The sequence below is a fragment of the Microtus oregoni genome, unplaced genomic scaffold (genome assembly GCF_018167655.1).
Source record: "Microtus oregoni isolate MIOR12 unplaced genomic scaffold, Mior012 000004F_ref0000308, whole genome shotgun sequence".
In the NCBI taxonomy this organism is placed as follows: domain Eukaryota; kingdom Metazoa; phylum Chordata; class Mammalia; order Rodentia; family Cricetidae; genus Microtus; species Microtus oregoni.
Genome location: NW_024543063.1, coordinates 60,595,967 through 60,621,237, shown reverse-complemented (window position 1 = coordinate 60,621,237; position 25,271 = coordinate 60,595,967). Strand labels below are relative to the sequence as shown.

At 45.4% G+C, this 25,271-nt stretch overlaps 1 protein-coding gene across 1 annotated transcript in view; it reads left to right on the top strand.

Moving 5' to 3' along the window:
* Positions 1–433: 433 nt before the first annotated feature.
* Positions 434–25,271, top strand: part of Chd9 (chromodomain helicase DNA binding protein 9) — a 183,744-nt gene continuing 158,906 nt past the window's right edge. Inside the window, exon 1 of the mRNA XM_041649401.1 lies at positions 434–500. The gene's annotated coding sequence lies outside the window, so the exon portion shown is untranslated. The remainder of the gene's footprint in view (positions 501–25,271) is intronic.

The following is a 25,271-nucleotide window of genomic DNA, read 5'->3' as shown; positions in this document are numbered from 1 at the left end:
AAGGCACCCCATTACATAGGCAAAGCATCTGACATTTGTGTAACAGGTCCTTAACCCCTGGCAGTTATGCTTATTAGCAAAGGGGTGGCCATGAACTAGATGGATGCAAAAATCAGGAACTTCCCTCCTGTGTAGCATCGTCTGTGGCTCACTCAGCTCTCAGAGCTGGGCCAAACAAGTAATTATAGCTTCCCTCTGTGGTGAGCGGGGCAGGAGGCTGATTTAATAAAGGAAGCCTGCTGTCTGTCTCCAGCCTGGTTGTGACTCATGGAACCCGGGAGTCCCAGCAGCACTACCAGAAGAGGGTGGTGAGCGGCTGGGGGTGGGAGATGAGGGTGGCTAGCTCAGCTAGCCAGAACCCCAAGAATGAGGAAACTCCCTGCTTGGCGGGTAGGAACCAGCAGCTGGAGCCAGAGGAAGTGAGTCTGGGACAGAGCTAGCAGCTGCTGCCTCTCCCCAGAAAGAAGCCTCCTGCCATGTGGACACCTACAATAAAATGGGTTAGTGATTTTCATATTCAAAATCGGGATGGAGGAGGGCATAATCAGATTGCCTCGGACACGGGTGGCTGCCTCTGTGTGAGACGCCAGTGGCCTTGGTTTCTCAGGAGGTCTGGGTGGATGGAGTCCGGATTGATCCAGGATGTTAATTTGGTTTCTCACTTTGGCAGGGAGGTGGCTAATGAGGTGTTCACAGCCGCAGAGAACGGTGTGGGGCGGGTGGTTTTAGCTGCTCGTGGGCTGACAGCTGCTCTGGAGGGGATTTGGATGCCACCTCAGATAGGTCACCACAGGTCATCTTATCCTTCCTTCGGTCTCCAACAGCTTCTTCCTCCTCTGCTGATAATCAGCCAGACAGGCAACTTGACCTCCTCTTTCTCCTGCTGGCCCCGCCGGCAGGGAGATTCCACAGCCGCCCCTCCCTCCCCATCCTTCCCGCTGAGTCACCACACCTCCGGGTCAGGTGATCCTCCCCTGGGCCCTTCCGAGAGCACCTTGACCTATATTCCGTACTCGGTGACAGCTGACCGTAATTGTCCCGAGACCAGCCCGCCAGGCAATGGGCATGCTGCCCTGGCAGTCCGGGCTGCAGACAGGCGCCCGGGGCAGCGGGAGGGGCGCTCCCTCCCCGGGAGCCAGCCGCGAGAGGCCTGGAAATGGAAAGTTAAGAGGATGGAGGCGGGCGGGTGGCCCAGGAGGGTGGTGGCAAGCTGAGTCAGCTGGGAAAGCTGACAGCCAGCCACTAGGAGCTGCAAGCAGGCTTCCTCCCTCTGCTCCCTCTCTGGGTGCTGCCAGCTCAAGGCCAGACCCTGCTGTGAGGAGGTAAAGTGGTGCCGGGCCGATGTCATTGTGGCTGGTGACATTAAATAATGGGATAAACCTTGATGACTCATCCGGTCAATTGGCCCAGGAAAACTGCCCCTCCACCCCACTGAGAGACTAGCTCCCATCCCCACACTACCCACAGAATAGCCCCTACTTATCTTGTGTATGGGTTCTTTGTGCAGTCCTGTGCCGTCTTTGTGTCTGCTGAATGGGAGGGTGATGGGACTGCTGTGGGAAAAGGGACCAAGAGAGAAGCGTTCAGTGTCAAACTTCAAGCCCTGTCCCTGGGCATGGTGCCTGAAAAAGGTGACTGTTAGCCAAAGATCACAATCCCTTTTGAATTGGAAAGAGCTCTGAATTCAGAGGCATTCTTTGAACCCCCCCCCCCCCCTTCACAGCCAGCAGTACCGTGACCTTGCAGAGTTGAGTCCTTCTGGGGTGCCATTCTTCAATTGGTAGGGTGGGGATTTTAGGTAAAACCCCCTCCGCTGAATCACAGTGTCCACATTAAATCAGATGACTCCCGTCGGGTTTATTCATTACGTATAATGATATGTTCCTGAGCCAGCACTTGGTCGTGCAGGCCTGGAATCTCAGGTAATTGGAAGGCTGAGGCAGGGTGATCAAGAGTTCAAAGCCAGCCTGGGTAACTTAGCGAGACCCTGTTGCAAAATAAAAAGCAAACCAAACAAACAAACAAATATAAAATGCAGAAGGGCTGGAGAAATGGTTCAAAGGTTAAACACTGACTGCTCTTCTAGAGGACCTAGATTCGAGTCCCAGAACCCGCATGGTGGCTCACAATTGTCAGTAACTCCAGTTCCAAAGGACCCTCTTCGGGCCTCCAGGGACACCAAACACATGCATGCAACATAGACATACAAGTAGGCAAAACACCCATACACATAAAATAACAAAAATGGATAAGCAAATAATAATAATAAGAAGAAGAAGAAAAAAAGCAAGAGCTGAGGTCCAGTGGTTTATACCTGTAATCCTAGTACTTGGGAATTAGATGTGTGTGTGTGTGTGGGGGGGGGGGGGATCAGTTCACAGCATTCACCGATACATAGATAGAGAATCTGAGGCCAGCCTGGGCTTCATAAAGCTGTCAGAAACAGCATGGGGAGAGGATGAGAGAAACTGTGTCACCTCTGACTGTAGAGTCATCTCCCATACCAAGCCGACAGCCCCACAGGCTAATCACAGGCTAATCATACATTGTTTTATTACCTTACACGTTTATCATTTTAGTTTAGGTAAAAATCTGCAGATGAAGCACAATTTTTAATTTTGGTTTTGTTTGTTTCCCCCTCAAAGCCAGGGCCTCATGAAGCAGAGCCCTCAGCCCTAAGCAGTGTTCACTTATTTGGAGACAAGGTTTCACGTGACTCAGGCTGAGCTTGAACTCACCGCGATGGTGGCCTTGCATATGCGTTCTTCTGAACTCCACTTCTCCAGTGCTGGGACTACAGGCCTGCACCCCAATATCTGGTTGATGCTATGCCAAGAATCAGCCCCAGGGTTTCGTGCCTGCAAGGCTAGCACTCTTACCAACTGAGCTACAATTCCAGCCCCCAACTTTTTTTTTTATTTATTCATTTTTCTTTTAACGCATGAACGCTTTGCCACATGTACATCTATATGTGCACCGTGTGCATGCTTGGTGCCTGAAGAGCTCAGAAGAGGGCATCAGAGCCCCTGGAACTGGAGTTATGGATGGTTGTGAACCACCATGTAGATCCTGCAACTTGAACCCTGTGCAATAGCAACAAGTACTCTTAACCACTAAGGCATCTCTCCAGCCCCTAGCATTTAAGTATGGATGTGAATTTTGGGTGTGAATGCCTCAAATGTAGTAGATGCTAGATGGCAGGACAGGAACTAGTTTCCTGGGTCGAAAGGATGATGAAGGAAAGAAATTAGACAGCTGTCGTAGTTAGGGTTTCTATTTCTGGGAAGAGACACCATGACCATAGCAACTCTTTTTTTTTTTTTTTTTTTTTTTTTTTTTGGTATTTTGAGACAGGGTTTCTCTGTGGTTTTGGAGCCTGTCCTGGAACTAGCTCTTGTAGACCAGGCTGGTCTCGAACTCACAGAGATCCGCCTGCCTCTGCCTCCCAAGTGCTGGGATTAAAGGCGTGCGCCACCACCGCCCGGCCATAGCAACTCTTATAAGAAAAACATTTAGTTAGGGTGGCTTGCTTACACTTTCCGAGGTTCGGCTCATTATCATCATAGTGGAGAGCAAGGCAGCATGCAGACGTAGGGCTGGAGGAGTAGCTGAGAGTCTTACATCTTGTAAGGAATAGGAAGTCAACTGAGACACTGGAGCAAACCTCAAAGCCCCCACCCCCACCCCAGTGACACTCTTCCTTCCTCTAACAAGGCCACACCCACTCCAACAAAGCCACACCTCCTAATAGTACCACTCCCTGTGAGGTTATGGAGGCCAATTACATTCGCACATCCACACCAACCACAGATTTCTCAGTACACTATGCCTGAAGTTCGGGGCCCTTCAGTTGCATGCCTTGTTTCTAAAGTCGCAGACTTTTCTTAGTTTAAGAAATTACTGGCCTGGTGAGATGGTTCAGTGAGTGTCCTAAAGGGTTAGGATTTTATAGCTGTGAGAAAACACCTTAACTAAAAGCAGTTTGGAGATGGCTTATTTCATCTCATACTTCCAAATCCCAGTTCATCATAGAAGGCAGTCAGGGCCAGCGCCCAAGGCAGGAGCTGAAGCAGAGGTCCTGGAAGAATGCTCCTTACTGGCTTGAGGTTGCTTTCTTACAACATCCAGAACCACCAGCCGAGGGATGGTAGGTACCGCCAGGCTCTGTGGAATGGGCCCTCCCATTTCAATCACCCATGAAGAATATACCCCATGAGAACTCAAGAACAATCGCAATGGGTTTCTGTTCCTACTGCACGTACTGGCTTTGAGGGAGCCTAGGCAGTTTGGATGCTCAACTTACTAGACCTGGATGGAGGTGGGGGTTCCTTGGACTTCCCACAGGGCAGGGAACCCTGATTGATCTTCGGGCTGAGGAGGGGGAGGGACTTAATTGGGGGAGGGGGAGGGAAATGGGAGGTGGTGGCGGGGAAGAGACAGAAATTTTTTTTTTAAATATTTATTTATTATGTATACAATATGCTATCTGTGTGTATGCCTGAAGGCCAGAAGAGGGCACTAGACCCCATTACAAATGGTTGTGAGCCACCATGTGGTTGCTGGGAATTGAACTCAGGACCTTTGGAAGAGCAGGCAATGCTCTTAACCTCTGAGCCATCTCTCCAGCCCCAGAAATTTTTAATAAATAAATAAGTTAAAAAATAAAAATAAAAGCATGCTCCACAAAAAAAAAAAAAAAAAAAAAAAAAAGAATATACCCCATAGGCTTGTCCACAAGCCAGTTTGTCAGGGGGCATTTTCTCAGCTGAGGTTCCTTCCTCTTGAATGGCTGTAGTTTGTGTCAAGTTGACATAAAAACTAGCCAGCACAGAGGGTATGGTGGCTTGCTGCCAAGGCTGATGACCTGAGTTTGAGTCCTGCGACCCAGATGGCAGAAGGAGAAAATTGACTCCCAGGTGTAGTTCCTCTGGCCTCTACCCCCACCACATATACAAAATAAACAATAGTAGATAAATTTAAAAATTAAATAAAAAATTTCAGGGGAATATAGGGCCTTATACATGCTAGGTAAGTAACTGCTCTATCTCTGAACCACCCTGAGTTTGTTTGTCTGCTCTTAGACATAGGATCTTGCCCATATAATCCTGGTGGCTGGCCCTCACTATGAAACCCAGTTGCCTCAGCTTCCTTGGTTCTGGGGTTATAGGTATGTGTCACCTCACTAGGTTCTGAGCCCTGCCTGTTACACAGTTCGTTATATCCTTCTCTAAAGCCAGTCCCCAATATAATCTATACTTCACACCCCACCAAGACACCCTGCCCTTGTGTAAGATTTATAAGAAATGGTGCTAGTGGCTTAAGGGACATGGCATTTTCTTATTAACTCCATTTGTGACATTTATAGAAAGATGCATGTGTAGACCAGGCAAGGACAACATCCTAAAGAACGAAAGCTTCAAGGGGTGAGGTTCAAGAATGTATAGGATTATTGGGCTAATGCCAGTGGAGCTCTGAAGTTTCCAGAAGGTCTGGATCTGCCTGATGCTGGTTGCAGAATAATGGCGACACTGGGGTTTCCAATCCGAAGCTGTCTCTCATCCTCACTGGTCTTCACTGATGCTGTGTACAGCTTTGGCCTTTGGTGTCGTCTTTACATCTGTTTTGTCCAGCCTCCCACAAGGCACCCTGGTAGATGCCTTCCCAGCTCCATTTCATTTACTTAAGTCTTAGTTTGTGTGCATTTAGGATAAGTGGTTTGTGATTTTAGGCCTGTTTCTTAAGTGTGGTTAAGGGAGGGACCAAACTCACCCTGTCACCAGTGCCTTCTCATTTTGAGTCCCTTGTCTTAGATGATAGCGATTGCTGTCCTTTACACTATTACTGTATTGTTCTTTCATCTTTAGAAGGGATCTCTCTATGTTGCCCAGAACAGGCTGCCCTGAAGCTCACAGAGATCCTCCTGCCTCTGACTCCTGAGTTTGGGGATTAAAGCCCTGAATCACCACACTTGGCCTTTTCTTTTTCTTTTGGTTTTTTGAAACAAGGTTTCACTGTATAGCTCTGATTGCCCTGGAACTTGCTTTGTAGACCAGGCTGGCCTCAAACTCACAGAGATCTTCCTGCCTCTGCCTCCCGAGTGTTGGGCGCACACCACCACTGCCCAGCTCCCGTGGATCATTTTAACCTTAGCTTCGTGAAAGTTGAGATTACACGTGTGTATTACCACATGTGGCATTAGAACAGTTCCATTGATAATTGGGCAGTGTTACATGCCTATAATCTTAGCATTTGGAAACCCAGGCAGGAGGACCATAATCCTGATGCCAGCATGGACTGTACAATGAGACTGGCTCCAAGTACCCTATAGGAGAAGGTATAGCTTGGTGAAGTGCTTGGTCAAGCAACCCAGCATGGATAGAAGGAGAAGAAGAGCAGACAGGACAGGGAGTGTGGAGAGTGAGCTCATCAGCAAAGGTCCCTTGCTGAAAGCAGGATGACTCAGGGCTCAGGGACAGGGAATGCCTGCTCAGCAGTCGCTCTGTGCACAGCGCTTTGCATAGCCGTCCTTACTTAATTTTCAAAGCATCTTGTAACTAGTGTTAACCCCATTTTTTCAGCCAGACAACTAAAGCTCTGGGTGGCTAGGGGACCTACTGAGTTCACCAGCAGATGAGGAGATAGGACCAGAGGGTTCAGATCTGTTTGATCCTAATGATTGTATGTGCACTTCTTATCACAGTTTTCAGAAGGTATTTTGTACAGGTATGGTGGCTCATGGCTATAATCACAGCCCTTGGGGCTAACATAGGTGGATGCCTGTAAGTCTGAACGCAGCCTGGCATGTGTGGTGAGGCTTTGTCTTACAAAAATAATAAGAAGTCAGGTGTTGGTGTCACACACCTTTAATCCGGCACAGGAGGCAGAGGCAGGTGGATCTCTGTGAGTTGGAGGACAGCCTGGTCTACAGAGCAAGTTCTAGGATGACCATGGATACACATAGAAACCCTGTCTCTAAAAATCGAAAATGAATGAATGAATGTATAAAGGGAGAGATGGGAAGTTGGTTCAGTTGGCAAAGTTCTTGACCTCAGCTTGTAACACAAGCCCAATGTAAAAGCCTGGCCTGTAATCTGGGTAAGAGGAGAGTTAGGAGGATTGGAGGTGGCTGGTCGGTCAGTCTAGCTGAGTTAGCAAGCTCCAGATACAGGTGTGGAGGTGCAGTACTTTAATCCTCGATAAACCTCTATGAGTTCAAAGCCAGCCTGGTCTACATAGTGAGTTCCAGGACAGCCAGAGCTATATGGAGAGACCCTTTATCAAAAACACATAAATAGATAGATAGATAAATTTTTCTATATTTTGAATAGGAATTGTATTTTCTTGCCTTAAAATTCAAAAGCATGACAGGAAGGCATCCCCTCAGCCTACCTAATTTTCTAGTGCTTCTTTCTATCAGCAGCCAATCATTTGCTTTGTTTCATTTTTTTTATACTTTTTAAAAAATTAAAATATCATTCACCTTCCTCATTTCTCCAACCCTCCCTATGTCCTCCTTTCAAATTCATGGCTTCTTTTTCTTTAGTTATTATTGTTACCTGTGTGTATGTGGTATGTGTGGTGTGTATATGGTGTGTGTATGTATGTGGTGTGTGTATATGAGGTGTGTGTGTGGTGTGTGTATATGGTATGTATAGTGTGTGTATGTGGTGTGCGTGCGGTATGGTGTGTGGTGTATATGTAGTGTGTGTGGTATGTGCGCGGTATGGTGTATGGGGTGTGTGTGGTGTGTGTGTGTATGGTATGTGTAGTGTGGGGGGGTGTATAAGAAATTATGGGGGCTGGGGCTGGAGAGATGGCTCAGAGGTTAAGAGCATTGCCTGCTCTACCAAAGGTCCTGAGTTCAATTCCCAGCAACCACATGGTGGCTCACAACCATCTATAATGAGGTCTGGTGCCCTCTTCTGGCCTGCAGGCATACACACAGACAGAACATTGTATACATAATAAATAAATAAATATTTTTTAAAAAAAAGAAATTATGGGGGCTGGAGAGATGGCTCAGTGATTAAGGGCACCTGCTGCTCTTCCAGAAGACCTGGATTCAGTTCCCAGCACCTACTTGTCAACTCACAATAATCTGTACCTCCAGTTCTAGGGTATCCGACCTTTCTTCTCACTTCCATGGATGTCTGCACACATGAGCCCACTCATACACCCAGGCACACACACACATGCTTCCAATTAAAATAAATACTAAAAAAGAAAAATATCGTGGTGCACACCTTTAATCCCAGCACTCAGGAGGCAGAGGCAGGTGGATCTCTGTGAGTTTGAGGCCAGCCTGGTCTACTTAGCGAGTTATAGGTCAGCTAAGGCTACATACCGCATCCCTGTCTGAAACACAAAAAAACGAAGAAAGAGAAAAGAAGCTACAAACTCATTATTTTGGTGTGTGTGGTGCATGAGTGTGGGAGGTCACGAGTGTGGGGCATGAGTGTGTGTGGTGTATGAGTGTGGGAGGGCATACGTGTGTAATGTATGAGTGTGTGTGGGGTATGAGTGTGTGGGGCATGAGTGTGTGTGGTGTATGAGTGTGTGTGATGAGTGTGTGGCGCATGAGTGTGTAGCGGGTAGATACTCTTGTGGAGGACAAAGTAGAACATCAGGTGTCCTGCTTCCTCGCTCTATTCCCTCGAGGCAGTGCCTCTCACTGAACCTCGGGCTCCTTTTTTGGTTATGCTGCTGGCTGTTCAGCGAGCTCCCAGGATACAGCAGTCTCTGTCCCTCAGCACTGGGGTTACAGATGCATGCTCACACCCTGCTCTTTTCTGTGGGAGCTGAGGACTCCAGCTCAGGTCTTCAAGCCTGCACAGCAAGCATCCTCTCCCTCTGAGCCATTTCCCTAGATCCAGAAACTATGCATTCCCAATCTGGGCCCTACCCCCTTCTCTATTATCCTACAACTTGATTTTCTTAGTTTAAGCCCATTCTGGTTCATTTTGTAGAGCGTTCTTGTTTTATTTAATGATTTCGTTGTACTCTGTACTCCATAGTTAGGAACAGTTTAACATAGTTAAACATAGTTTAGCATTCCCCTAAAGCAGAAGTTAGCATGTTTCCCAGCTTTAGCTGATTCTTCTACTGTAATGAAGCCTTGTGTGAATGGGATTCTGTAAGGTAGTTTACAACTTTTTTGGTTGTGCTTTGCTTTATTTTATTTTATTTGAGACAGAGTCTCTCTATGTAGTCCTGGCTGTCCTGGAACTTTACAGGTAGACCAGACTGGCCTTGAACACATAGAGATCTGTCTGCCCCCACCTCAGGAGTGCTATGATTAAAGGTGCGCACCACCATGCCTTGCTACTTTTTATGTATGTATTTTAAGATCTCATAGTCCAGATTGACTGAGAACTTGCTATGTACTCCAAGCTGGCTTCAAATCCGCCTGTATCAGCCTCTTAGGTGCTGGCGTTCCAGACATGATCCACTACAACTGGCTTAGTTTGAAATTATAAAAGAGGGTTGAGGTTCTGCTAAAAGCTGTGTCCAAAGGTACTGGATGGTCTTCCTCCACCTCTAGCAGAAGGCGCCTGAGATAGTTCAGTAAAAGAGGGGTCTGTTTAGCCTGCACTAGGCCTGAGATTGAACCCTAGCAGCAGAAAACGAAGCAGAAAATTTCATAAGTGTATTTCAAAGAAAGGTCACCTCTGTGTTCTGACTTCCGATGAGTTAGGGTCCTGGGTTTTAAGTTTTCAACCCGCGGTGTCTGTCTCTGGTCTCAGAGGTGATCAGAGCAGTTCTGAATAGGGTGTTTTCACGGGGTTGACGTGGTCTTACTGTTCCTTGCTGTCCACATGTGTCACACATTCATCCATCCTGGCCTGAGGGTTCTTCAGCCGCTTGTATCTGACCTTCGTGCTATGCTGGGTTAGTACACTAGAACCAGAGGTCCTGGCTTTATGAGATTGGGAAAGGAAGCGGACTTCTCCCAGTGTGATTTTTGAGGGCGCTCAAGCATGATAAAAAGGCATACACACCAGCAAAATGCCACCGTAAAGAGCCATTTCCCAAGGGATGGCTGAAGGTGGTGTTGTAAAGTGGATGGGAACACTGCCCCTTCTCGGTTCCGAGACAGGGTCTCACTATCTAGCCAACCCACAGCCATGTTTGCTCGGAGGAAAGGAAGAAAAGATCACAGTCTGGGTAAAGATGCCCCTGATGAAAATACAAGCCACAGTGTATATGTGGGGGAGTTCTGTGTGCCACCCTTGGCCCCCACCACTACCGCCAGTGCTAGAGATACTGCATAGTATTTTGGGAAGGAAGAAAGGAAGGAAATCATCACATTCGGCCTCCCAGACCATCTCACATCTTTTCTAGACTCTTGAAAAGAAGGAAGAAGAGAGCAATTTTCAGGGCGCTGATCCCTGCCAAATCGCTTCTCGGTTCTGCTTCGACATCATGTATTCAGCCGGCAGGATATTTTGGAGAAGCTAGCCGCAGTTGTGGTAGAGGATAAAGGGCTAACCCAAGAAGTCCTCAGCTGGAGCCTGCAGTTGGTTCTACAAACTCACTGCTCCTTTGGTTCTTATTCTTAAAAATAGGAAAGGAGAGCCGGGCAATGGTGGCGCACGCCTTTATTCCCAGCACTCGGGAGGCAGAGGCAGGTGGATCTCTGTGAGTTCGAGGCCAGCCTGGTCTACAAGAGCTAGTTCCAGGACAGGAACCAAAAGCTACGGAGAAACCCTGTCTTGAAAAATAAAAATAAAAAAAAAAAAAAAAAAAAAAAAAAGGAAAGGAAAGGAGCTGTGTGCATTTATTGCAAAAGATACATGCACGGCAGGACCTAGGGATACATACAAGCCTGTGAGTCCAGCTGTTTGCAAGGTTGAGGCAGGGGTTGGAAGTTTGGCTGGGAAAGAGTGTGGTCCAGGCCAGTCTGGGCAATTTTCTGAGATCCTGTCCCATAATTAAGAAGTAAAAAGAGGCCAGGGGGTGGTGGTGCACGCTTTTCATCCCAGTACCTGGGAGCAGAGGCAGGCAGATCTCTATGAGTTCGAGGCCAGAGCGAGTTCCAGAAGAGTCAGAGCGGTTACACAGAGAAACCCTGTCTCAAAACAAACAAGCAAACAAACAAAAAAGAAGTAGGAAGAGATCGGGTTAGGGGCCTATGAAATGGCTCAGTGGGTCAATCAAGGTGCTTGCCACCAAGCCTGACAACTTGAGTTCCACCCGAGGAACCCATGTGATGGAAAAAGAAGAATCAATTTCTGCAAATGATCCTCTGACCACCACTCACACCATAATAAGAGAGTATGCACACCTGTACACACCTCAAAATAAATAAATAAAATATAACACACGAGTCCTCATCACCACCATGCAGATACTACTGAAACTTTTGAAATAATGGTCGCTTTGTTATGTGGGCTTGGGTAGGACGAGTTCATTTGTTTAACAAACATTTACTGAGTACGTACTGTGAGCCTGGGTACTGTCACAGCACTGAGACAGTGGCAATGAACAAACAGAAATTTTTTTATGCCCTGGAGCAGAGGAGAGAGAAAGAACAATAAAAGGGCAATTCTGGAATCCAGCCTGTTCTCACCACAGCGCTGAGAATGGTGTGCTGGGGTGCAGGAAGCAGGCTGCTGGATGGTTTGGTTTCTCTGGAGATCAAACACAGCAACTTGCACAGGCTAGGTGAGGCCACAGCCCTAAGCTAAGCCCCAACCTCTGTGGTGTGGTTTACTGATGCTCCTCCACACGATTTTCTAATGCTCCTCCGAGGAAGAGGAGGAGGAAGACTTGGGCCTGTTAGAGACCTGCTGTTGACTATCAATGGGGGACTTAGGGAAAGCAGAGTCAACAGCCTCAGGAAAGCAAACAAGGCTGGAAGGGAAGCCTGAGGGATGCCCTCACCCTCTTCTTTCCCTCTTTCCTTTCCTTCCTTCTTTTTATGTTTGCTTTTGTTATTATGATTGCTTGATTTGTTTTTAAGAGCTGGATTAGTGGTTAAAAGCAAAACCACTGACTCTCTTCCAGAGGGCCTGGGTTCAATTCATAGCGCCCACCTGGCGGTTAATGTTCTGTGATTTGGGTTCCAAGGGATCTAATAGTTTCTTCTGGCCTCCCCCAGCTCTGCATACCCATGGTGCACAGATATTCACTTAGGCAGAACACCCATATACATAAATAAAAATAATATTCATGCTGGCCAGGAACTCACTCAGACTGGTCTTGAACGTGCTTATTTGGTTTGTTTTTCTGGGTTTATGTTTGTTTTGTTTTGTTTCTGGGTGGTTTTGGTTCAAGACAGGATCTCACTACATAGCCCTGGCTGACCTGGAACTCACAGAGATCCACCTGCCTCTACCTCTCGAGTGCTGGGATTAAAGTCACGTGACACTGTGCCTGGCTTGGCTTTAAACTTGCAATAATCCTTCTGCCTCAGTTTTTCCTGTGTTGGAGTCGTAGGCCCTTCCTTGCAGAAATACAGCAGTATTTCTGACAGCTTTTGCTCCATCTTGGAGATGGATGGTTCCCTCTGTACCCTTGATTTATCTTTGTTCCTAAAACTTCACTTTTTCCAAAAGCTTCCTTGGCTATAAGCTTTAGACCACGGCGACAAACGTCAATGTTCACGAGGAGCAGACAGAAACGGGCACGAGCGAGTGTAGCGCAGTAGAGGCAGGTGGGCTGTGACGGTTGCTGAGTGTGCACTTCCGCGTGGCTCTAGGATGGTAATGAGCACAGCGCAAGAGCTCGGCGTCCCCAGATTTCTAGAAAGCTTGGAGTCTAAACTTTTAGGTAAAACATTCTGATTTTTACATGTTGTCAATCCAGGTGTGTGGGTAGGTTTATAGGTTTATGATCTTTGATATAAGCAAATAGGTTTTGTATAACAAGGGCCCTTATAAAAAAAGAGACAGGCAAACACCAGGCATGGTGGCATATACCTCTAACTGTAGCTCCTGGGAGGTCAAAGCAAGAGCGTCTTAGGCTTAAGGCCAGCCTGGGTTACAAAGAGAGACCCTATCTCACAAAACAAGAGAGAAGAGGCTGACAAAAGACAGACATTTGATCACAATGGTAGTTGGAGAACGTGAACATGTTGGGGAGTTGACCCATTTCCAGGGTTCTGTCCCATCTGCTCAGTCCCCAGGTTATTTTGGAGAAAGCAGCAACATCTGAGTCATCCTGTAAGAGCAGGAAAGATGTGCCGCCCTGGGTAAGCCCCTCCACCCAGGGCTCTAACGTCCTCCTGCAGAGTGTATGGCCATCTAAGCTCAGCAAGTCTTCAGAGATGCCCCCACCCCCAGAGCTGGGGAACGATGGGGAGGGGGAGGGGGGGACCCTCAAGGCCTTCAGAGCCTCGGCTCAGCCTTTGTTTTGTTTTCTCTTTGGGTTTTTGCTTTTTTTGGTTTTATATCTTGGACTTCTGCCAAAGATTTAAAAATAAAATCTTTCTGAAGAGTTTCCCTGGTTTTCTAAAGTTTGAGAATCTGGGTTAGAGGCTCAACTCCAAGGTAAGGTGTTTTTCGCTTTTCTCCATTTGTCTAGTGCTGCTTGGTTGCTTCCAGTTGTCTCTAGGTCTGTCCCCAGGCTATCAGATATTATAGGGAAGGCTGGGAGTGTAGCCAGTTCATACACCCACACATACGTGCATGCATGCACACATCTGCATGCAGTACACATACCGCACACACATGCACATCCACCAATGCACGAATGCAAACATGCACACAGACACACACTCATACACACAAAATTATAGAAAGATTCTGAAACGTTAGTTCAATAGTTTTTGTTTGTTGGTTTGCCTTTTGTTTTTTTTGAGACAGGGTTTCTGTGTTTTGTCTCGGCCATCCTGGGACTTGCTCTGTAGCTCTACCTGCCTCCCAAGTGCTGAGATTAAAGGTGTGTGCCACCACTGCCCAGGGAAAGCATCTATGTTCTTATTCTAGTTTTATCTGTGTGGTCGTATGTTTATCTGTATGGTGGTGTGTCTGTATGTGGTGTGTCTGTATGTATGGTGGTGAATCTCTCTGTAGTCCACTTGAGAGACTGATAGAGAATTTTAACTCAGGAGTTTGAAGTCAGCTTGGGAAACAGCAGAACCCTGTCAAAACAAACAAAAACCACAAAGAACCACCATCAACAAAAGAGAAATGAAGCTACTGGCAACAGAGCCTTGCTGAGACGTGCGGTTTGATACAATACATCAACATTTCCCAGAGATCTTCAGCCTCCAGTCACTCTGCTCAGCTTAAACAATACCACGAATCACTTTAAAGTATTATCTGTACAGCTGGGTGTAGTGGGCCCAGTCTGTAATCCCTGTACTATAGAGGACCGCAACAGGAGCATCAGAAGCTCAAGGCTCATCTAGACTACACTGAAAAGGAAAAAAAAGCTATATATTTTTGATAACAATATATGGTGACCATGTGTAAGATTCAAAATGTTAACTGTACAAAAATGATTTATTTTTGTCTTTGTTGTGATCATAGAAAAACTAAGGCTAGGTGAGGTCCAGGCTTGCCTGAACCACCAAGACTGTAATGCATGCATGCCTGTCCGACACGTTTTCCCGCGCTCTCTCTAAGGTAGCTGGTGGCTTTGAGAAGTCAGGTGGCAGGAGGACTCTTGTTTGAAGCTCTCTTCAGATCCTCTTGCAAGCGGCTTTCAACTTTACCTTCCCATAGCTTCTTAGCCACCGAAAACGCCTTGAATGGAAGCTGCTAACACACAGCTGTTTCTGTTCCCTGCCTGAATCCCGACCCATCAGAGGATCTGTGAATTTAAATTGCCCGCTCGGATGACCTGGATTTCTTCAGTGGAGATGAAAGAACTTTGGATCTGGGGTGGAATCCATTGTTCCTGCTTGGTTTCCCATGATGCCAAAGAACCTGTTTTTCCACATCTAGTTGAAGGGTTTCAGAGTCTTTAGTGGTGAGTATATGTGGAGAAGATGTCACAAAGCCACACAATTATTAGTTGCAGGACTTTTAGGGAAAAAAAAAAGACAAAAACCATAGCATTTTGCGGGGCACAAAGGATCCTATCTAGTATCTTTCCTCAGCTGCTAATCTCCTAGCGTGTAGCAGCCCCACGTATGGTGGGGCAATACAATTAGCTTCTTAATTATGGCCTTCCATTGCATCTAGTATCCTTTTTTCTTTCTTTTTTAATTTTTCAAGGCAGGGTTTCTTCGTATAGACCTGGCTGGCCTTGAACTCCACAGAGATCCGTCTGCCTCTGCGTCCTGAGTGCTGGAATTAAAGGAGTGTGCCTTCACCTCCCAGTTCCATCTAGTATTTTAACTAATCTGCTAAACACAGAGACAGGGTCTCACTATGTAACCCTGACAGGTCTGGAACTCTTATGTAGTCCAATTTACAGAACTCCCTTTGCTTCTGTCTCCAGAGTGCTGGAATGAAGGTGTGAGCCATCATTCCTGTCTGAGATACCATTCCCCCCAAGTCTGTAAATGTAAGGGATTTCCTTTGCCCATCTGGGTGGATCTCCACTATGTTCTAGCTTCTTCCACTGTGTGTGGATGCTATTTTCAGAGGACTTGATGAACCTGAAGCAGGTCTTAGCACCTGTCTAAGCAACCTGAATTCCAGCCCAATTTTCGTTCCCACCTAACAGTAAGTAAGCCCCGTTGTTTTTTTCCTTTAAGTTTGCCTCCAAGACAGATGACTACTAATTTTCACTTGCACACTCTTGGACTTGGAAAAAAATGCTTCTGAGCACATTTAGAAGGAACAGCCAGGCAGGCAGCATAGGTGTTAGTCTCACTTCACAGGTGAGAAAACTTGCTGATCAGTTAGTCAGTGGCAGCATGCAGTGCAGTTCCAATAACTCTCCGCTCATCCTTATCCTTTGCATTTTATTATAATCCTCTGGCCTTTTCATATTCGCTAGTTTGTGTACTGTTGTTTTGAGACACGGTCCTACTGTGGTAACAGGTCTGGCTGGCCTCTGAACTCACTCTTTGACTGAGGCTAGCCTGATCTTCCTGCTCAGTCTCCCAAGTTCTGAGCTGAGAGACATCAAGGCAGGCTTGTCATTTGACCTTACTAATTGGGAGAGGTGAATGGCTTCTAGTTTCATTCCATTGAAAGTCATTTCTGCTCTTCTCTCCCTCCCTCCCTCCCTTCTTCCTTCCCTTCCTTCCTTCCTTCCTTCCATCCTTCCTTTGTCTTCCTGTCTTTCTTTTGTCTTTTAGAAACAGGATCTCATTTTGTAGCCCAGGCTGTCCTAGAAACCACAAACCTCCTGTTTCTTTCTTTCTTTCTTTCTTTTTTTTTTTTTTGTTTTGTTTTGTTTTTTCGAGACAGGGTTTCTCTGTGGTTTTGGAGCCTGTCCTGGAACTAGCTCTTGTAGACCAGGCTGGTCTCGAACTCACAGAGATCCACCTGCCTCTGCCTCCCGAGTGCTGGGATTAAAGGCGTGCGCCACCACCGCCCGGCTTACCTCCTGTTTCTTGAGTGCTGGAATTCTAGACATGCTTCATCTTGTCGAACACTTAGGGCAAGGGTGCTGCCACTCAGCAACACCCCTAAAGCAGCCTCTCTTGCCTGCACAAGTTACCATGTGAGGAGTTTTAACATCCTGATGCTAAAACCCATCACCTCCAGGTGTGGGTAGGGCATGGGTAAAGACAATGTCCAGTCTCTCTGAAGATACTATTGTGCAGCATCTACATCTGCTTTCTGTTGTTAGGACAAACTATCTGATACTGGGCAGCTTAGGAGTTTCTGTAGCTCATGGTTCCGCAAGCCAAAGGCATAGCACTTGTAGCTGCTTTGTCGTCTAGCCAAGGTCCCCTTTCAACATCATGATGTGGCAGTGGACATCACATGGCGAGATAGAGCAAATAAATTGGTCCACATTCTGTCTTCTAAAGCCATCAACACCCTCAATCCCATCTAATCCTAAATTTAAAGGCCCTATGTCCTAATGCTATCAGCATATGGCATTGAGGATTAAGTTTTTATCACTTTGAGAGACATATTCAAACCATAGCACACAGCTAGGTTTTTAAAATTTTTGAAACAGGGTCTCACTATATAGCCCAGGTTGGCTTTGAATTTATTATGTAGCTGAGTCTGGTCTCAAACTTGTGATCCTCCTGCCCCATACATGCTGAGATTATAGGTTGGAGACATTATGTTTGACTCATAAACTAAGGTTTGAGAACTTCTTAAAATTTTTTGTTTTGTGCGGCCTGGTGGCACATGCCTTTTATCCCAGAGGCAGAGAGAGGTGAATCTCTGTATACTCTACACAGTGAGTTCTAGGACAGCCAGGGCTGCACAGAAAATCCCATCTCAAGAAATTTACCTTATTTTTATGTGTTAGTGTTTTTCTTTCATGCATGTCTGTGCAGCACATGTGTGCCTGCTATCAGTGGAGGTCAGAAGAGGGCACTGGATCCTGTGGGACTGTAGTTACAAATGGTTGTGCGACACCATGTTGGGGGTGATGACAACCAAACCTGAGTTCTTTGCCAGAGCAACCAAGTCTTCCTAACCATTGAGCTATTGCTCTAGCCCCCAAGTTGAGAACTTTTAATAGAGGTGCCCAGTGTCCAACGCTTGTTCAATGGCAGCTATTTTGTCTCCCCCATTTCTGAGCCCAGAGCATTGAGCATGTTAGGCAAATGCTGTACCACCCAGGTATCTCACCAGCCCCGTGGCAGCAACAAGTTTTTTTTCTGCTAGAACATTCGACGTGTCTTAAGGAAGAGCTCATTTTGTGTAAAATACACATTTATGGAGCAGCTGGCTACAGGGAATACCGAAACTGTTTATGCCTCGGGCTATTTTCTTTCTAGTAGATGGAGGCAAATAATAAATAGGTAATTAGAAGGATGGGCTAAGCGGTAAGAAGGGAATTGGGGCAAAGTAAGGCTAACTGCAGGCACCAAGTTCCTCTCAAGACCTAGGGGTGGGGGAGGGGCCATCTGAAGCTTCTGTAAATAGCTGAAGAGACCCAGACAGGGTAGGAAGGCTGTGTGCTTAAGGAACAGAAAAGACTCCTGCCGCTCAGTTATCTAGAAAGGGATTAGCAGATAGTGAGAAGTGGCAGCTCGACCTTTCTTATCACTACACAAATGACTCAGTGCGTCCTTGCCCGATAGTACACACTTTGCAAAGGAACCACGCAGAGCAACATCCTTCAGAAGCTAGAGGACTGTGTGCCAGACGATGACTTCGTCCCTTTGCTAGCTTGAAATTCCTGCTGATGAGAAAAGTTTTGACATTTGACTAAAGGGGAAAAAAGCATTACGAATTTGATATTCAGAGGATTTTGCCTAATCCCTTAGTCTTTTATCCTCTTGCCAACCATCACTTGAAAATAAGCTGTTAGTGTGCAGGAATATGGCACACATGCGTGGTAGAGCAGGTACAGGACCCTGGGTTCAATTGTCAGGACTGAAAAAGGAAGGAAGGAAGGAAGGAAGGAAGGAAGGAAGGAAGGAAAAAAAAGTAGAATTCAGATTGTCAATGAGGCAAATTGGCCCTAGACATTTGGTTCTCTGATATACATATTCTCTCTCTCTCTCTCTCTCTCTCTCTCTCTCTCTCTCTCTCTCTCTCTGTTCTCCTGTATCCTAGGCTGGTCTAAACTCCTTATATAGTCAAAGATTACCTTGAACCTTGAACTTCTTAACCCACCCCACCGTTCCGATTATCATAGACACCTGTCATCTTGCTGGGGAATCTAACCCAGGGCTTCATGAACGCTAGGCAATAACTCCACCATTTGATCTGCATCACCAGCCCCTCTGGTGTACCTCCCTCTCTGTCTTTCTCCGACCGTCTCTGTCTCTCTGGTGAAAGTGGCCATGGCAGTGGTGGAAACTATCACCAGGGTTTCAAGCATTGGGTCTCATGTAGATGAGGCTCAGGCTGGCTCTTTACTTGCCATGTTATTAAGGCTGACTTTGAACTTCTGGTCCTCTCAAGTGCTGAGGTTACAAGTGTGTACCACCATATCCTGCTATATCTTAGCCAAGATAGCTCCACTTAATCTGCCTCATTCTAGAAAGATCCTGAAAGGACAACAATGAACCTTTTTATTGTTTTCTTGAAAGGCTTAAATTTTATTTTATGTGTGTCTTGCCTACATGTATGTCTGTGCACTACTTGTGTGCCTGGTGCCCACAGAGACAAAAGAGAACATCAGATCCAGTGAACAGGAGTTACAAGCAGTTATGAGCCACTGTGAGGGTGCTGGGAATTGAACCCAAGTCCTCTGGAGGAGCAGCCAGTGCTCTTAACCACTGTGCCATCTCTCCAGCCCCCAAAGCAACCTTTTTTCCCCCTTCTTGTCCTTCCTGTTCTTCCTTCTTTCTTTTTCTGTTTTGGAGAGACAGAGTGTTGCTCTGTAGGCCAGACTGGCCTTAAAGTCACCAAAAAGTCCACCTGATTCAGCCTCCTGAGTGCCAGGATTACAGTAGACCCCAAAGTTCAAAAGTGACAATTAGATAATATTCACATTCCCCGGGTTGTGGTCATCATGACATGAGTATACGTATACATTCACATTACCAGGGGAATTGTCACTGTGTGCATTGTTTTAAATACTGGGTATATCAAAATAAAGTTGGAGGAAAAATGAATATAATTTTAAAATTATTTTTCATACTAAATTGGAGCCGGGAAGTGGTGGCACATCCCTTTCATCCCAGCACTCGGGAGGCAGAGGCAGGTGGATCTCTGTGAGTTTGAGGCCAGCCTGATCTACAGAGTTAGTTACAAGACAGCTAGGGCAGTTACACAGAGAAATCCTCAAAAAAACAAACAAAATATTTGCCAATATACAAGAATAAAAGTAATTATGAGACAGGAAAAAGATTGAGGTCAGGCACGATAGCACATGCCGTTAGTGTCATCACCTGGGATGCAGAGGCAGAAGGATAACTGTGAGTTAGAGGCCAGCCTGGTCTACATAGCATGTTTCTGGACAGCCAGAAGTTAATAGAGAAACCGTTTCTTAACCCCAACCAAAAAACATTGACCTTATAATCTAAACAAGGGGGAAAGGAAGCCATGCAGTACTCTGATATGGTCAGCGTTAGTGGAAAGGAGCCCATGTAGGACTGTGATGTCATTGTTAGAGGAAAGGAGCCCGTGTAGGACTGTGATGTCATTGTTAGAGGAAAGGAGCCCGTGTAGGACTGTGATGTCATTGTTAGAGGAAATGAACCCATGTTAGGACTGTGATGTCATTGTTAGCGGAAAAAAGCCCATGTAGGACTGTGATGTCATTGTTAGAGGAAAGGAGCCCGTGTAGGACTGTGATGTCATTGTTAGAGGAAATGAACCCATGTTAGGACTGTGATGTCATTGTTAGAGGAAAGGAGCCCATGTTAGGACTGTGATGTCATTGTTAGAGGAAAGGAGCCCATGTTAGGACTGTGATGTCATTGTTAGCGGAAAGGAGCCCATGTAGGACTGTGATGTCATTGTTAGAGGAAAGGAGCCCGTGTAGGACTGTGATGTCATTGTTAGAGGAAAGGAGCCTGTGTAGGACTGTGATGTCATTGTTAGAGGAAAGGAGCCCGTGTAGGACTGTGATGTCATTGTTAGAGTAACGGAGCCCGTGTAGGACTGTGATGTGGTCATTGTTGGAGGATTTGGTGTTTTTTTTGTTTTTGTACCCATGATAATCCAAGCCAAGGCCTTGTACATGCTAGGCAAGTACTGTCCCACTGAGCTACACTCCCAGTCCACGTGTGTTTTATTATTAGCAAATATGGATGAGTTTTGGAAATTTTTCCTAAAACCCAAGTAGTGGGATGAAATCTAGCTAGGGAGCTAGGGATTCCATGGAAAGATGGTGGCCAAAATATCACCACCCCCTCAAAAAAACAAAACAAAAAGACAGAAAACAGCACATCATCAACCACAAAACCAAGCAAGCGAAAGAGAAAGGGAGGGGCTCCAGGTTCTAGTTCCTCTTGTTTCCCATGTTAGAAAAGACAGGATGGGGTAAGATGTGACTCAGTTGGTAGATGCTTGCCTAGATTTTATCCCTAGTACTCCATAAAACCGGGCATGGTGGCACATGCCTGCCGTCGCAACACAGATCAGACTTTAAGGCCATCCTTGTCTGCATGGTGAATTTGAAGACAGCCTGGACATATGAGACCCTGTCCCAACAATAAGTAAACTAACTCAGGATGGGGTTTGGGATTTTTTGTTTGTTTGTTTTGTTTTTTTGTTTTTCTAAAGTAAGGTGACCATAGTGCAAAGCAACTGATTAGAGATGTCCATGGTTAAGAACACTGGCAGGTCTTCCAGAGGACCTGGGTTCACTTCCCAGCACCCACATGGCAGCTCACAAACTGTAATTCCAAGATTGGATACCCTCATACAGACATACATGCAGGCAAACCCCAATGCACATAAAATAAAAATAAATTATATTTTTAAAATTAAAATAAAATTATATCAAAATAAATTAAATTAAAAATATTAAAATAAAAATAAATTATATTTTAAAAATACACTATTATAGTTTCCACCAGACTTTGTTTGCTTATCTGAGACAGCATCTCACTATGTAGCTCTAGCTGGCCTGCTCAGAACTTATTATGTAGCCCAGGTTGGCCTCAAACTCACAGAGATCCTGCTACCTCAGTGCTGGGATTAAAAGCATGTGCCATCATACCCAGCTCCATCAGTTTTAGGGCTGAGTGGTATGGATCTCATATGCTTTTATAGTACAACTCTAGAGTATAGCTACGGTACCTATAAGTGATGACTATTACCAGAATTAATTTCACGAGTTGGTGAGCTGATATTTGCTTGCTTTGTAAAATAATTTGCCATGAGGTCAGAGGATGGTGTCTGTCATGTTCATTGTTATGTTCTTGGCAATGAATATTCCGTGTCTGACTTACCAACTGGTGTGTTGGATGCATTCATTTTTCAAATTTCAACCCTATTTTTAATGCATCTGAATTCCTCCCAAGCTAGACACAGACCCAACTTTTCCAAGGGAAATATAGGACCGCAGGAGTGTGTATATGGCCCCGTTAGAAGCAAATGCATAGACAGGGACTCAGATACTCAGGGATAGCACCCAGACTTCTTTTTCCTGAAGATCTTCTAAGTCTAGGACAAGCAACTGTTTATATAAGTTCACAGTGTGAGATTTGAACTGTCAAACAGGCCGAGGCTTTGAAGTATCTTTCTGGATAGGGAAAGGGGATAAACTAGATAAAACCTGATTATTCTAAGATCTGCCCCTAATCAAATGGGCCTAGGAGTAAGAACCGGAAAAGCATCTTCCTGGCTCTTGTCATTATCTGCTGGCACTGGATTTGAAAACAGTGCTAACTAAGCATGCTCGGAAATGATGGGGAGTGTGCTCAATCTGCAGCTAGAAGCTCGCGCTCTACCAGCTTAAAAAGGAGCCTGGAAAAGAAACCTGAAGAGCTTTCTAGTGATATCCTTCATTTCTATCTAAGAAAAGCCCCGTGTTCCTCACTGAGTCAAGGCAATTTCACAACTCCCAGGGAGCTTCTGGGAAATGGTCGTCTACTCACTGATGAATCAACTAGAGACCCCTTTTTGGATTCTTGCTCTGGAATAGAAGAATGTTGGAGTTGCTCAAACTACCTTTAGTGTAACAGAGAGGGATATACAACGTTTCCTATAATATAATGAAATAATATGTTCAAGTTAGGAATTTTCATACCATGTATATAAATGTATAAAATATTAAAGAAGCATACTTTTAACATTAATAAGTACTTATTAATCTATAAAAGAATAATTTTTGTATTTTTGTTGTTAAGGTATTTTGTTTTTTTAAAATTTATTTATTTATTAATTATGTATACAGCATTCCTTCCATGTATGCCTGCAGGCCAGAAGAGCCACTGTGTGGTTGCTGGGAATTGAACTCAGGACCTTTGGAAGAGCAGGCAATGCTCTTAACCTCTGAGCCAGGATTTTGTTTTTTTTACGATTTATTTATTTTATGTGTCTGAGTACTTTTGGTACCTGTGGAGGTCAGAAGAGAGTGCCAGATCCCCTGGACTGGTTGAATATGAGCACTGAGAATCAAGCATGGTCCTTTTTGGAAGAGCCACAAGTGCCCTCGACTACAGAGCCATCTCTCCAGCCCCTTGTTAGTTTTTCTGAGACAGGATTTCTGGCTGTAATCTAGTTTGGCCTCAAACTAATGCAGCCCTCCTGAGGGCTGGGATTACAGGCCGCTACCCGTGAGCATTATATTTCTAAAGCTCGTTCTTGGACCCCGCGTCAGTGCTGAATTCTTTTAGAGCTGGACAGTGGATTTCACATACACCTCACTGTTGGGCCTTTCGTCAGGTAATGGGCGGTTGGGTGAGTCCTACTCTGAGATTAGGAGACTTCTGCTGTGAACGTTTGTGAACAAGTTTAATTTCTTCTGTGTTGCTGTGTCACATGGTAACCGTTTGGCTCAGGAAAGACATGTTTTGCAGAATAGCTGCATCGTTTACATTTCTACTAGCAATGTAAGGCATCCTACTTTCTCCATCTCTTCTTGCTCTTTCGTCTTCATGATTATATCCATCCTGATGGATGAGAAGTGGTTTTGATTTGCATTTTTCTAACAGCTAATGTGTTGGGCAGATTTCCATGTGCATATTGGCTATTTGTATATTTTTTTTGAGAAGTGTGTATCTAGATACTTTGGCCACTTTCAAATTGAGTTTCTTGTTTGTTTGTTTTGAGACTGTCTCATGTATTCCAGGGTGGCCTCAAACGCAGCTTTGTTCAAAGAAAGACTTAGAGATCCTCCCCGACCTTTTTTTGGTCTTGATAATTCGGTTCCCATTTTTCCATGGAATCACTAGCTAGATTTCATCCCCCTCCTGGGGTTGTAGGAAGGACTTCCAAAATGCATCCATATTTGCTAATATTAAAACAGACGTGGGCTGGGAGTGTAGTTCAGTGGGACAGTACTTGGTTAGCATGTGCAAGGCCTTGGCCTCAATTCTCAGGGGTGCAAAAATAAAACCAAATCCTTTTCTCTAACAGTAACCATATCACAGTCTTACATGGTTTCCTTTTTAAATTTATGGTGTCAAATTTTGTTTTGTTTTTAGTGGGGTCAGTTGAGACAGGTCCTTCCACTTAGTCCTGGCTATCCTGGAACTTGCTGTATAGATGAAGCTGGCCTCAAACTCACTGAGATCCTCCTGCCTCTGCCTCCCAACTGTTGGAATTTCAGGTGTGCACGCACTCTCAGAAATTTCTCATTGACTTTTAAGAGCTCTTTCATTATCCTGGATATAGGTGTATGGTTTTCTCTTTCCTGCAATTCTTCTCCTCCCTTGTCTCTCCTTGCTTTCCCAGTTTCTACCTTTTTCTGTCTCCAGAGGCTCACTCTAGCTCAGGCTGGGCTGGAACTCCAAATCTAAGTAGCCTAGGATGGCCTTGAATCTGCAGCAGTTCTTGTGTCTCAGGCTTCTTTGTACTGGGATTGCTATATGACCCGCCAAGCCTGTTCTTTTCTGTTTGTTTTCCAAGATGCAGTTTCTCTTTGTAACAGCCATAATTGTTCTGGAACTCCCTCTGTAGACCTCTGTGGCCTTGAACTCACAGAGATCAGCCAGCCTCTGTCTCCCAAGTGCTGGAATTAAAGGTGTGTGCCAACACTGCATCAGCCTGGTTCTTTACATTTATTATTATTATTTTCTTTTTTTAATTTTATGTGTGTGGGTGTCCCTGGTGCCCAAAGAAAAGATGATCAGATCCCCTGGAACTAGAGTTACAGGCACTTATGAACTGCTATGTGGGTACTGTGGAAGAGCAGTCCGTGTTCTCAACCACTGAGTGACCTCTTCAGCTTGCCCTTACTTTGCTTTTTTGAGACAGGATCTTGTATTGTCTAGGCTGGCACTTTGGGCTTTGTACTTGCCTGGCAAGACCTCTACCAACTGAGCAATATCTCCAGTCCTCCTTTCCCCCTTTTTTTTTCTTTTTAAGGAAATGTTTTAGGAATTATTTTTATTTATTTATTGGAGTGGGAGGGGTTAGAGATGAGAGGATAGACCAAGGGAGTTAGTTCTTTCCTTCTATCCTGAATTCCAGGGCTCAGACTCAGGTTGCCACGTTTGCCCAAAGTGCCTTACCTACTGAGCCATCTCTTCGGTCCTCTTTTCACTTTTTTATTGGTTTTCTTGGGAACACAGAAGTTTTCCTATTTGATGAAGTTCGATTTATCTACTCCTGAGTTTGAGGCTCAAAATTTTCCAAGTATAACCAAGTTGGATTCTCTTTTGTCAGTTT